The sequence below is a fragment of the Schistocerca gregaria genome, unplaced genomic scaffold (assembly GCF_023897955.1).
Source record: "Schistocerca gregaria isolate iqSchGreg1 unplaced genomic scaffold, iqSchGreg1.2 ptg000079l, whole genome shotgun sequence".
Taxonomy (NCBI): Eukaryota; Metazoa; Arthropoda; class Insecta; order Orthoptera; family Acrididae; genus Schistocerca; species Schistocerca gregaria.
The window spans coordinates 2,376,780-2,386,793 of NW_026061711.1; positions in this window are offsets into that span (position 1 = coordinate 2,376,780).

Sequence of the window (10,014 nt, forward strand, 5' to 3'; positions counted from 1 at the left end):
TAGTTTTCGGTTATTCAATTTTTAGCCGGCTTTGGTGGCTTGGACATGACCTAGGACCTTAAGATTTTGCATGAAAGGAGGACTTGCAGCCGCGTTGCATGGGAGAATGTGAAAAGTGTTCATATGTAGTAAAAACCTGAGAAATCCGTACGTTTTCGTCATTTGTTATCGAATAGACTTACACCAGATCGTCACATTGGCCGCTTTTCTCTCTGAGACGGTTACATTTATCGTCTGCAAAGCTATGTCGCGTGCTGTGGTATGCGGAGACACTAAAAGAACGATAGTAGAACACAGAAGTAGCTTCTAAGTTGAAGTAATAGCCAGTAAGAAGTAGTACAATTCAAGTTGTACTTGTCGATTATTCACTTTTTAGCCGGCTTTGGTGGCTTGGACATGAACTAGGACCTTAAGATTTTGCATGAAAGGAAGACGAGCAGCCGCGTTGCACGGGACAATGTGAAAACTGCTCATATGTAGTAAAAACCTCAGAAATCCGTCCGCTTTCGTCATTTGTTATCGAATCGACTTACAGAAAGATCGTCACATTGGCCGCTTTTCTCTCTGAGACGGTTACATTTATCGTCTGCAAAGCTATGTCGCGTGCTGCGGTATGCGGAGACACTAAAAGCACCATAGTAGAACACAGAAGAAGCTTCTAAGTTGAAGTAATAGCCAGTAAGAAGCAGTTAAATTCAAGTTTTAGTTGTCGATTATTCACTTTTTAGGCTGCTTTCGTGGCTTGGTCATGTCCTAGGACCTTAAGACTTTGCATGAATGGAGGGCTTACAGCCGCGTTGCACGGGAGAATGTGAAAAGTGTTCATATGTAGTAAAAACCAAAGAAATCCGTCCGTTTTCGTCATTTGTTATCGAATCGACTTAAAGCCAGATCGTCACATTGGCCGCTTTTCTCTCTGAGACGATTACATTTATCGTATGCAAAGCTATGTCGCGTGCTGCGGTATGCGGAGACACTAAAAGCACCATAGTAGAACACAGAAGAAGCTTCTAAGTTGAAGTAATAGCCAGTAAGAAGTGGTAGAATTCAAATTTTAGCTGTCGATTATTTACTTTTTAGACGGCTTTGGTGGCTTGGACATGAACTAGGACCTTAACATTTTGCATGAAAGGAGGACTTGCAGCCGCGTTGCACGGGAGAATGTGAAAAGTGTTCATATGTAGTAAAAACCTGAGAAATTCGTCCGTTTTCGTCATTTGTTATCGAATCGACTTAAAGCCTGATCGTCACATTGGCCGCTCTTCTCTCTGAAACGGTTGTACTTATTATCTGCAAAGCTATGTCGCGTGCTGTGGTATGCGGAGACACTAAAAGCACCATAGTATAACACAGAAGAAGCTTCTAAGTTGAAGTAATAGCCAGTAAGAAGTAGTACAATTCAAGTTTTAGCTGTCGATTATTCACTTTTTAGCCGGCTTTGGTGGCTTGGACATGACCTAGGACTATAAGATTTTGCATGAAAGGAGGAGTAGCAGCCACGTTGCACGGGAGAATGTGAAAAGTGTTCATATGTAGTAAAAACCTGTGAAATCCGTCCGGTTTCGTCATTTGTTATCGAATCGACTTAAAGCCAGATCGTCACATTGGCCGCTCTTCTCTCTGAAACGGTTACATTTATGTTCTGCAAAGCTATGTCGCGTGCTGCGGTATGCGGAAACACTAAAAGCACCATAGTAGAACACAGAAGAAGCTTCTAAGTTGAAGTAATAGCCAGTAAGAAGTAGTACAATTCAAATTTTAGATGTCGATTATTCACTTTTTAGCCGGCTTTGGTGGCTTGGACATGACCTAGGACCTTAAGATTTTGCATGAAAGGAGGACTAGCAGCCGCGTTGCACGGGAGAATGTGAAAAGTGTTCATATGTAGTAAAAACCTGAGAAATCCGTCCGTTTTCGTCATTTGTTATCGAATCGACTTAAAGCCAGATCGTCACATTGGCCGCTTTTCTCTCTGAGATGGTTACATTTATCGTCTGCAAAGCTAGGTCGCGTGCTGCAATATGCGGAGACACTAAAAGCACCATAGAACACAGAAGAAGCTTCTAAGTTGAAGTAATAGCCAGTAAGAAGTAGTACAATTCAAATTTTAGTTTTCGGTTATTCAATTTTTAGCCGGCTTTGGTGGCTTGGACATGACCTAGGACCTTAAGATTTTGCATGAAAGGAGGACTTGCAGCCGCGTTGCATGGGAGAATGTGAAAAGTGTTCATATGTAGTAAAAACCTGAGAAATCTGTAAGTTTTCGTCATTTGTTATCGAATAGACTTACACCAGATCGTCACATTGGCCGCTTTTCTCTCTGAGACGGTTACATTTATCGTCTGCAAAGCTATGTCGCGTGCTGTGGTATGCGGAGACACTAAAAGAACCATAGTAGAACACAGAAGAAGCTTCTAAGTTGAAGTAATAGCCAGTAAGAAGTAGTACAATTCAAGTTGTACTTGTCGATTATTCACTTTTTAGCCGGCTTTGGTGGCTTGGACATGAACTAGGACCTTAAGATTTTGCATGAAAGGAAGACGAGCAGCCGCGTTGCACGGGACAATGTGAAAACTGCTCATATGTAGTAAAAACCTCAGAAATCCGTCCGCTTTCGTCATTTGTTATCGAATCGACTTACAGAAAGATCGTCACATTGGCCGCTTTTCTCTCTGAGACGGTTACATTTATCGTCTGCAAAGCTATGTCGCGTGCTGCGGTATGCGGAGACACTAAAAGCACCATAGTAGAACACAGAAGAAGCTTCTAAGTTGAAGTAATAGCCAGTAAGAAGCAGTTAAATTCAAGTTTTAGTTGTCGATTATTCACTTTTTAGGCTGCTTTCGTGGCTTGGACATGTCCTAGGACCTTAAGACTTTGCATGAATGGAGGGCTTACAGCCGCGTTGCACGGGAGAATGTGAAAAGTGTTCATATGTAGTAAAAACCAAATAAATCCGTCCGTTTTCGTCATTTGTTATCGAATCGACTTAAAGCCAGATCGTCACATTGGCCGCTTTTCTCTCTGAGACGATTACATTTATCGTATGCAAAGCTATGTCGCGTGCTGCGGTATGCGGAGACACTAAAAGCACCATAGTAGAATACAGAAGAAGCTTCTAAGTTGAAGTAATAGCCAGTAGGAAGTGGTAGAATTCAAATTTTAGCTGTCGATTATTTACTTTTTAGACGGCTTTGGTGACTTGGACATGAACTAGGACCTTAACATTTTGCATGAAAGGAGGACTTGCAGCCGCGTTGCACGGGAGAATGTGAAAAGTGTTCATATGTAGTAAAAACCTGAGAAATCCGTCCGTTTTCGTCATTTGTTATCGAATCGACTCAAAGCCAGATCGTCATATTGGCCGCTTTTCTCTCTGAGACGGTTACATTTATCGTCTGCAAAGCTATGTCGCGTGCTGCGGTATGCGGAGACCCTAAAAGAACCATAGTTCAACACAGAAGAAGCTTCTAAGTTGAAGTAATAGCCAGTAAGAAGAAGTACAATTCAAGTTGTAGTTGTCGATTGTTCACTTTTTAGCCGGCTTTGGTGGCTTGGACATGACCTAGGACCTTAAGATTTTGCATGAAAGGAGGACTAGCAGCCGCGTTGCTCGGGAGAATGTGAAAAGTGTTCATATGTAGTAAAAACCTGAGAAATCCGTCCGTTTTCGACATATGTTATTGAATCGACTTGAAGGAAGATCGTCACATTGGCCGTTCTTCTCCCTAAAACGGTTACATTTATCGTCTGCAAAGCTACGTCGCGTGCTGCGGTATGCCGAATCACTAAAAGCACCATAGTAGATCACAGAAGAAGCTTCTAAGTTGAAGTAATAGCCAGTAAGAAGTAGTACAATTCAAGTTTTAGTTGTCGATTATTTACTTTTTAGCCGGCTTTGGTAGCTTGGACATGACCTAGGACCATAAGATTTTGCATGAAAGGAGGACTCTCAGCCGCGTTGCACGGGAGAATGTGAAAAGTGTTCATATGTAGTAAAAACCTGTGAAATCCGTCCGGTTTCGTCATTTGTTATCGAATCGACTTAAAGCCAAATCGTCACATTGGCCGCTCTTCTCTCTGAAACGGTTACATTTATGTTCTGCAAAGCTATGTCGCGTGCTGCGGTATGCGGAAACACTAAAAGCACCATAGTACAACACAGAAGTAGCTTCTAAGTTGAAGTAATAGCCAGTAAGAAGTAGTACAATTCAAGTTTTAGCAGTCGATTATTCACTTTTTAGCTGGCTTTGGTGGTTTGGACATGACCTAGGACCTTAAGATTTTGCATGAAAGGAGGACTAGCAGCTGCGTTGCACGGGAGAATGTGAAGAGTATTCATATGTAGTAAAAACCTGAGAAATTCGTCCGTTTTCGTCATTTGTTATCGAATCGACTTTAAGCCTGGTCGTCACATTCGCCGCTCTTCTCTCTGAAACGGTTGTACTTATTGTCTGCAAAGCTATGTCGCGTGCTGCGGTATGCGGAGACACTAAAAGCACCATAGTAGAACACAGAAGAAGCTAAGTTGTAATAATAGCCAGTAAGAAGTAGTACAATTCAAGTTTTAGTTGTCGAGTATTCACTTTTTAGCCGGCTTTGGTGGCTTGGACATGTCCTAGGACCTTAAGATTTTGCATGAAAGGAGGAGTAGCAGCCACGTTGCACGGGAGAATGTGAAAAGTGTTCATATGTAGTAAAAACCTGAGAAATCCGTCCGTATTCGTTATTTGTTATCGAATCGATTTAAAGCCAGATCGTCACATTGGCCGCTCTTCTCTCTGAAACGGTTACATTTATGTTCTGCAAAGCTATGTCGCGTGCTGCGGTATGCGGAAACACTAAAAGCACCATAGTAGAACACAGAAGTAGCTTCTAAGTTGAAGTAATAGCCAGTAAGAAGTAGTACAATTCAAGTTTTAGCTGTCGATTATTCACTTTTTAGCCGGCTTTGGTGGCATGGACATGACCTAGGACCTTAAGATTTTGCATGAAAGGAGGACTAGCAACTGCGTTGCACGGGAGAATGTGAAAAGTATTCATATGTAGTAAAAACCTGAGAAATCCGTCCGTTTTCGTCATCTGTTATCGAATCGACTTAAAGCCAGATCGTCACATTGGCCGCTCTTCTCTCTGAAAAGGTTACATTTATCGTCTGCAAAGCTAGTCGCGTGCTGCGCTATGCGGAGACACTAAAAGCACCATAGTAGAACACAGATGAAGCTTCGAAGTTGATGTAATAGCTAATAAGAAGTAGTACAATTCAAGTATTAGGTATCGATTATTGACTTTTTAGCTTGCTTTGGTGCCTTGGACATTACCTAGGATCTTAAGATTCTGAATGAAAGGAGGACTAGCAGCCGAGTTGCACGGGAGAATGTGAAAAGTGTTCATATGTACTAAAAACCTGAGAAATCCGTCCGTTTTCGTCATTTGTTATCGAATCGACTTAAAGCCAGATCGTCACATTGGCCGCTCTTCTCTCTGAAACGGTTGTACTTATCGTCTGCGAAGCTAGTCGCGTGCTGCGGTATACGGAGACACTAAAAGCACCATAGTAGAACACAGATGAAGCTTCTAAGTTGAAGTAATAGCCAGTGAGAAGTAGTACAATTCAAGTTTTAGCTGTCGATTATTCACTTTTTAGCCGGCTTTGGTGGCTTGGACATGACCTAGGACGTTAAGATCTTGCATGAAAGAAGGACTAGCAGCCGCATTGCACGGGAGAGTGTGAAAAGTGTTCATATGTAGTAAAAACCTGAGAAATCCGTCCGTTTTCGTCATTTGTTATCGAATCGATTTAAAGCCAGATCGTCACATTGGCCGCTTTTCTCTCTGAGACGATTACATTTATCGTCTGCAAAGATATGTCGCGTGCTGCGGTATGCGGAGACACTAAAAGCACAATAGTAGAACACAGAGGAAGCTTATAAGTTGAAGTAATAGCAAGTAAGAAGTAGTACAATTCATGTTTTAGTTGTCGATTATTCACTTTTTAGCCGGCTTTGGTGGCTTGGACATGACCTAGGACCTTAAGATTTTGGATGAAAGGACGACTAGCAGCCGCGTTGAACGGGTGAATGTGAAAAGTGTTCATATGTAGTAAAAACCTGAGAAATCCGTCCGTTTTCGTCATTTGTTACCGAATCGACTTAGAGCCCGATTGTCACACTGGCCGCTCTTTTCTCTGAAACGGTTACATATATCGTCTGCAAAGTTATGTCTCGTGCTGCGGTATGCGGAAACAGTAAAAGCACCATAGTAAAATACAGAAGAAGCTTCTAAGTTGAAGTAATAGCCAGTAAGAAGTAGTACAATTCAAGTTTTATGTATTGATTATTGACTTTTTAGCCGGCTTTGTTGGCTTGGACATGAGCTAGGACTTTAAGATTCTGCATGAAAGGAGGACTAGCAGCCGAGTTGCAAGGGAGAATGTGAAAAGTGATCATATGTAGTAAAAACCTGAGAAATCCGTCCGTTTTCGTCATTTGTTATCGAATCGATTTATAGCCAGATCGTCACAATGGCCGCTTTTCTCTCTGAGACGGTTACATTTATCGTCTGCAAAGCTATGTCGCGTGCTGCGGTATGCGGAGACACTAAAAGCACCATAGTAGAACACAGATGAAGCTTCGAAGTTGATGTAATAGCTAATAAGAAGTAGTACAATTCAAGTATTAGGTATCGATTATTGACTTTTTAGCTTGCTTTGGTGCCTTGGACATTACCTAGGATCTTAAGATTCTGAATGAAAGGAGGACTAGCAGCCGAGTTACACGGGAGAATGTGACAAGTGTTCATATGTACTAAAAACCTGAGAAATCCGTCCGTTTTCGTCATTTGTTATCGAATCGACTTAAAGCCAGATCGTCACATTGGCCGCTCTTCTCTCTGAAACGGTTGTACTTATCGTCTGCAAAGCTAGTCGCGTGCTGCGGTATACGGAGACACTAAAAGCACCATAGTAGAACACAGATGAAGCTTCTAAGTTGAAGTAATAGCCAGTAAGAAGTAGTACAATTCAAGTTTTAGCTGTTGATTATTCACTTTTTAGCCGGCTTTGGTGGCTTGGACATGAACTTGGACGTTAAGATTTTGCATGAATGGAGGACTAGCAGCCGCGTTGCACGGGAGAATGTGACAAGTGTTCATATGTAGTAAAAACCTGAGAAATCCGTCCGTTTTCGTCATTTGTTATCGAATCGACTTCAAGCCAGATCGTCACATTGGCCGCTCTTCTCTCTGAAACGGTTACATTTATCGTCTGCAAAGCTATGTCGCGTGCTGCGGTATGCGGAGGCACTTTAAGCACTATAGCAGAACACAGAGGAACCTTCGAAGTTGAAGTAATAGCTAATAAGATGTAGTACAATTCAAGTTTTATGTATCGATTATTGACTTTTTAGCTTGTTTTGCTGCCTTGGACATTACCTAGGACCTTAAGATTCTGAATGAAAGGAGGACTACAAGCCGAGTTGGACGGGAGAATGTGTAAAGTGTTCATATGTACTAAAAATCTGAGAAACCCGTCCGTTTTCGTGACTTGTTATCGAATCGACTTAAAGCCAGATCGTCACATTGGAACCTCTTCTGTCTGAAACGGTTACATTTATCGTGTGCAAAGCTATGTCGTGTGCTGCCTTATGCGGAAACACTAAAAGCACCATAGTAGAACACAGAAGTAGATTCTAAGTTGAAGTAATAGCCAGTAAGAAGTAGTACAATTCAAGTTTTAGTTGTCGATTATTCACTTTTTAGCCGGCTTTGGTAGCTTAGACATGACCTAGGACCTTAAGATTTTGCATAAAAGGAGGACTAGCAGCTGCGTTGCACGTGAGAATGTAAAAAGTGTTCATATGTAGTAAAAACATGAGAAATCCGTCCGGTTTCGTCTTTTGTTATCGAATCGACTTAAAGCCAGATCGTCACATTGGCCGCTCTTCTCTCTGAAACAGTTACATTTATAGTCTGCAAAGCTATGTCGCGTGCTGCGGTATGCGGAGACACTAAAAGCACCATAGTGGAACACAGAAGAAGCTTCTAAGTTGAAGTAATACCCAGTAAGAAGTAGTACAATTCAAGTTTTAGTTGTCGATTATTCACTTTTTAGCCGGCTTTGGTGGCTTGGACATGACCTAGGACCTTAAGATTTTGCATGAAAGGAGGACTAGCAGCCGCGTTGCACGAGAGAATGTGACAACAGTTCATATGTAGTACAAAACCTGAGAAATCCGTCCGGTTTCGTCTTTTGTTATCGAATCGACATAAAGCCAGATCGTCACATTGGCCGCTCTTCTCTCTGAAACAGTTACATTTATAGTCTGCAAAGCTATGTCGCGTGCTGCGGTATGCGGAGACACTACAAGCACCATAGTGGAACACAGAAGAAGCCTCTAAGTTGAAGTAATACCCAGTAAGAAGTAGTACAATTCAAGTTTTAGTTGTCGATTATTCACTTTTTAGCCGGCTTTGGTGGCTTGGACATGACCTAGAACCTTAAGATTTTGCATGAAAGGAGGACTAGCAGCCACGTTGCACGGGAAAATGTGAAAAGTGTTCATATGTAGTAAAAACCTGAGAAATCCGTCCGGTTTCGTCATTTGTTATCGAATCGACTTAAAGCCAGATCGTCACATTGGCCGCTTTTGTCTCTGAGACGAATACATTTATCGTCTGCAAAGCTATGTCGCGTGCTGCGGTATGCGGAGGCACTTTAAGCACTATAGTAGAACACAGAAGAACCTTCGAAGTTGATGTAATAGCCAATAAGAAGTAGTACAATTCTAGTTTTAGGTATCGATTATTGACTTTTTTAGCTTGTTTTTGTGCCTTGGACATTACCTAGGACCTTAAGATTCTGAATGAAAGGAAGACTAGCAGCCGAGTTGGACGGGAGAATGTGTAAAGTGTTCATATGTACTAAAATCCTGAGAAATAGATCCGTTTTCGTGACTTGTTATCGAATCGACTTAAAGCCAGATCGTCACATTGGAACCTCTTCTGTCTGAAACGGTTACATTTATCGTGTGCAAAGCTATGTCGCGTGCTGCCTTATGCGGAAACACTAAAAGCACCATAGTAGAACACAGAAGTAGATTCTAAGTTGAAGTAATAGCCAGTAAGAAGTAGTACAATTCAAGTTTTAGTTGTCGATTATTCACTTTTTAGCCGGCTTTGGTGGCTTAGAGATGACCTAGGACCTTAAGATTTTGCATAAAAGGAGGACTAGCAGCTGCGTTGCACGGGAGAATGTGTAAAGTGTTCATATGTAGTAAAAACATGAGAAAACAGTCCGTTTTCGTCATTTGTTATCGAATCGACTTAAAGCCATATCGTCACATTGGCCGCTTTTTTCTCTGAGACGGTTACATTTATCGTCTGCAAAGCTATGTCGCGTGCTGCGGTATGCGGAGACACTAAAGGCACCATAGTAGAACACAGAAGATGCTTATAAGTTGAAGTAATAGCCAGTAAGAAGTAGTACAATTTAAGTTTTAGTTGTCTATTATTCACTTTTTAGCCGTCTTTGGTGGCATGGACATGACGTAGAACCTCAAGATTTTGGATGAAAGGAGGACTAGCAGCCGCGTTGCACGGGAGAATGTGAAAAGTGTTCATATGTAGTAAAAACCTGAGAAATCCGTCCGTTTTCGTCATTTGTTATCGAATCGACTTAAAGCCAGATCGTCACATTGGCCGCTCTTCTCTCTGAAACGGTTACATTTATCGTCTGCAAAGCTATGTCGCGTGCTGCGGTATGCGGAGGCACTTTAAGCACTATAGTAGAACACAGAAGAACCTTCGAAGTTGATGTAATAGCTAATAAGATGTAGTACAATTCAAGTTTTAGTTGTCGATTATTCACTTTTTAGCCGACTTTGGTGGCTTGGACATGACCTAGGACCTTAAGATTTTGCATGAAAGGAGGACTAGCAACCGCGTTGTACGGGAGAATGTGAAAAGTGTTCATATGTAGTAAAAACCTGAGAAATCCGTCCGGTTTCGTCATTTGTT